Below are 4,973 nucleotides of genomic sequence, written 5' to 3' on the forward strand. Positions count from 1 at the left end.
TAGTTAAGAATTAGGCACTTTGGCCAGGCCCATCTCGATGCCAGGGTAGCACATAACTCACCGCGTGCCCTAGATCCTTCCTGTCCCACGTCGGGGACCCTGCTTTGGGGTGCTAGGAACTGAGGGCAACTGAGGCTTAAGTGGAGAAAGCAGATGCCCGGGAGGTAATAATATTGAAGGCCAATTAATTCCCAAGTTATAAAAACATAATATTGTCTTCTTGCGTCTATACAAAACAGACATAGCTTTAAAGTAAATTATTCAAAAGGCACAAGAAGAGGAGAAAGGCAATATTAACTTATATAAATACAGTATCCTAGGAAGGTCTGACCTTGCAAATTAGCAGAGTCAGATTAAGGGAAAGCCTCGGTTTAACTCCTTTGGGGAAGAGAGCATGGAGAAGTGATTATAGCTAAACAAAGGGATGGGAGAGATTCGGGAACACATTGATGGGTGTGCCTGGGGTAAGCCTAAACTTCGGGGAAAACCAGGACAAGCTACTTGTGACAAGCAGGGAGAGGACAAAGTAATGTCATCTACAGACACTGGAGAATTGTACTTTGGAACATGGGACAACAGAGGCATCGGTGGTGTCCGTGTCCTTGTCAACATGAACTGGGCCGTTAGCATTAATTCATTCGAATGCCTAACATCCCAAATCGGAGGATTACGCTTGAATAGCTGTGGCTCACTGCCTGCAGTTTCTATCTTTGTCGTCTACACACCAACATCCAACTACAATGAAGAAGAAATTGAGAGGTTCTACATGGAACTGGAGAAGTTCTAAAAAGAAGACCACACCTTCTGCAAGATCATTGTTGCTGATTTTAATGCGGATAGGTCAAAGATCGTCCGGCAAAGAACTCCTCATTAGGACCCATGGCCTAGAATGGAGCGATCAGGGTGAAAGACTGTCTGAATTCATCATGTCGACCAAGACCATCCAGGGTAACTCACTGCTCCAGAAGGCCAAATCTAAATGCTGGACATGAGAGTCTCCCGCTGGACAGTTCCACATTGGAATTGACCACATCATATTCAATCGAAGGTTTTGCCTGACCAATGTCGCTGTTGTCCCAAATTCCAAACGGGATCGGACCACCATCTCCTTTGTGCAAAATTCGACTTCGTAGATCAGGAAGAAAGGTCTGCAAAATTTAAGTCTCAGAAGGTAATTCCAAGAATGACCACCAACTTGGAGCTCTTTGGCACTACTGTAGCAACTTGGGAAGATGCCGTCATTGACAACATCAAGGAGGAATACAACAAACTGGCTCAGCACCTCCATGTCTGTGCGAAGAATGCCGAGACTGAGAAAGACACAAACAGACACCTGTCTTTGGAAACTCTCAAGCTCATTTGTCAACGTGGCTTGGTGCGAGCCTCAGGTAACCACAAGCTAACATCCAAGCTTACAAAATTGTGCAGAGATGCAATAAAGGAAGACCTCAAAGAGAAAACAGCAGTGTTGAAGATTCGGCAGACACCGGAAAAAGTATTCACAAAGATCGCTTGTCCTTCGCCAACTATAGGAGCAAGATGAATGCCCTATGAAGTCCTGATGGATCTATCCCATCTTCCAGAAAGGAAATGGAGAGGATTATTCACAACTTCTACTCGGATCTCTTTGACAGTTGTATTCACCTGCCCACACACCAAATTCCACAGGATGGATATGTCATTCCCAATGTCCTCCCTCCTGAAATCCAACAAAATTTCATTGGTTAAAACGCATACAACACCTGGTCCGGTTAAATTTCTCCATCCCTCTCCGAGTGCCCAGCAAGCTATCGAGTGTATCCCACCTGCACAGCAGAGCCTGGCAAGCTACCCGTGGCATATTCGATATGCCAAAACAGGAACTAGTCTCACACTGGAGACATTACTGGTGCCTGCTTGAGCAAATCAATGAACAGCAGGACGACTGTGCTACAGTGCTACAATTGCTGCATCTAGTACTCGCAATTTTATGGAGTATTGGGGATACAATGGTTATGGAGTGGAAATAGTGGGCATCCTTGCCTTCTGTTGGATCTCAGAGGGAGATTCCTTCACCACTGAGTATGATGCTAGCTGTGGGTCTGTATCTGTAATAAAGGCTTAAACTAAAGAAAATCTTTAGTCTCTATGAACTCCATCTTCTCCTGGGACAATAATGAAACAATGTAAAAGCAGTAACCTTGTAGGGCCAGAAGATAGTAAAACCTTTTGCCTTTCATGAAGTCAGCACAGGTTCAGTACCTTGACACTTAACATGGTCCTCCAAACACCAGAAGAAATGATCCCTATCACAGAGTGAGGTGAAAGCCCTGAGCACCACTGGATGTGAAGGGAGAGGAAAGAAGAGAGGAGGGGAAGGAAAGTCGAAGAGGGGAGAGGAGGGAAGGATCCAGTGCTAGGCTCTGAATAGTGGAAGACAGGAGAATTAACTACACAAACTCTGCCCTAAAGTATAATTATGAAGAAGGCAGTGTCATAAAAATGACAGACCATATATGTGATATTAACTTGAGGGGAACATTGATAGGGACAATACATGTTGAAGGAAAACTTGAGAAGGACCATGTACATATAAAATATTCTCTGAAAAATCTTAATGTAGTTCAGTTCCTTATATCTATTGATGCATATTATAGAAAGAATATTGTTCTGATATACAAAATATTGCATCACATTGTTATTATGTCATGTGGAGACAGCTTAGGTCACTTTCAGGGATTTGTAAATAATATATTAATAAACTATTATATGTCTATGTATGCTTATGAATGTATTCATCTCTTGGTGTAATACACAAATTTAATGACACTCATAGTGGATATGCATTGTACACCTGTGTGCTTGAGCATTAATGATTTAAGTAAATGTAGGGAGCCATTTTACCTTACTGATCTTATCCTGTCACTATTTGTTTAATCACTAGCTAACCCCATGCCACACCTAGCAAAGGTTGCCACTCCTAATCTTACTGATCTTATCCTATCAGCATTTGTTTATTACTAGCTAAATCCCGTGCCACACCCTGCATATCTGTTGGGGGTCCTGGCACCACCTCCTCCCAACAGGGAGGTATAAATACTGTAACTGCCATAGAATAAATGCCTTTCTCCCTCCTCCGGGCTCTGCGTCTGTTCCTTCGGCTGCGCCCTAGGAAGGGTTCTCCCTGCTGAACAGAACGAGACCTCCACATCGACTTCCACACCTGGTGCCCAACGTGGCTGTCGAATTCACGGAAAAAGTGAGTATTTCTGAGGGTTGCCTTTCTCTTGGCACACACCGTGGTGCGGGAATGGCCTACTTACCCTCTGATTCTTCCATCCCTACCTACTCCTGGGAATCCCCAGTTATTTGCATCCTTTGTCTCGTTAATTTTATTTGGATCTTAAATGAGATTTTTAAGGCGAGAAAAAGTCAGCCATTTTCAGAGATTCAGCACCGTGTTTCCGAAATTGAGATTTTTTTGAGGAAAAAGTATGAGAGTTCAGAGGCTTCCTCAGTCTTTGGGGATGAGGCACCCCCCATGCAGGGGACTGACTCCTCCCGCGCAGAGGCACCTCCGAGACTTTATCCTGTGACTTCTGATATCCCCGATCCCTCTCCTCCGGAACTTAAATCCTTGCCCCTGGAGGACAAGGCTACCCAGGTAGATGAGGAGGAGAGGTGTAAGCTGGAGGACAAGGCTACCCAGGTAGATGAGGAGGAGAGGTGTCAGCCGTCAGCTCCACCACTCCATTATCTGTCCCATGACACTGCCTTTTTTAATCCCCCATACGCCAGTGAGGCACCCCGCCAGCTTGCCCAGGACACCGCCGCCTAAATAAGGCAGCTGGTTCAGGAACTAGTGAGTGCCCTGCAGCCTTCTACCCTTTCCCAAGAATCTAGTGCAAACTCGGTCTCTCCTCTGCCCTGCCACACTCTAGCTTCAAAACCTATGGCTGCCTTCCCAGTTACCAGGTCCCATTCTCGGGCCCCCAAATACCCCACCTCTGCCACGGCTCCACCTGATGATGATCCCTCAGACAGAGAAGTTGACGAGGCCGATCAGCCTGAGGAAGGGGCACATTCCCAAGAGGAAAATTCCCCTCAGGACGTAGCTCCGCAGGCACCAATCCGCCAAAGCTACCGTAGATTGAAATTTGAAGACCTGAAAGATTTAAAGGCTGCTGTCTCTTCTTGCGGCCCCACTGCTCCTTTTACGCTTGGCCTTTTGGACTCCTTTTGTGAGGGATGGCTCACGCTGAACGACTGGTTCTCAGTCGCTAAGGCTGTCCTGAGTAGGGGAGACTATCTCTTGTGGAAAGCAGATTATTTAGAACGATGCCAAGAAATGGCGTGCCGCAATGTCGAGGCAGGAGGCTCTTCCTCATCCTGGATCTTTGCTAAATTTCAGGGTCAGGCACCCTTTGATTCTAATGAGGTGCAGGCTCAATTTCCCCCAGGGCTACTTGCCCAAATACATGTGGCTGCCCTCCGGGCCTGGAAGGCACTTCCCTCTAAAGGGTCGGTGGTAACATCCTTAGCCAAGGTTCGTCAGGGAGCTAACGAGCCCTATAGTGATTTCATAGGGCGCCTCACGGAGGCAGCTGAAAAACTCATGGGAAACTAAGAGACGGATAATGAGCTGATCCGCCATTTGGCCTATGAGAATGCTAATCCCATCTGCCAGGCCACACTCCGCCCCTATAAGCGTGGGAAGACCCTCTCAGAATACATTCGGCTATGCTCCGAGGTGATCCCACCACCCAAAAAATAGGGCATGCTATAGGGGCTGCCTTCAAACAGTTCTCTATTCAACCATCGAGCAGTCAGAACAAGCTGTGCTTTGGCTGTCGGCAGCCTGGACATTTCTTAAGAAACTGTCCCAATAAAAAATCGCGGCCCAGACCTAGAAGTCCTTGCCCTAAGTGCAAACAGGGTTTCCACTGGTCGTCAGAGTGCCGCCAGAAGGCCAGGCCGGGAAACTGGATACAGGG

The sequence above is a fragment of the Sorex araneus genome, chromosome 1 (genome assembly GCF_027595985.1).
Source record: "Sorex araneus isolate mSorAra2 chromosome 1, mSorAra2.pri, whole genome shotgun sequence".
In the NCBI taxonomy this organism is placed as follows: Eukaryota; Metazoa; Chordata; class Mammalia; order Eulipotyphla; family Soricidae; genus Sorex; species Sorex araneus.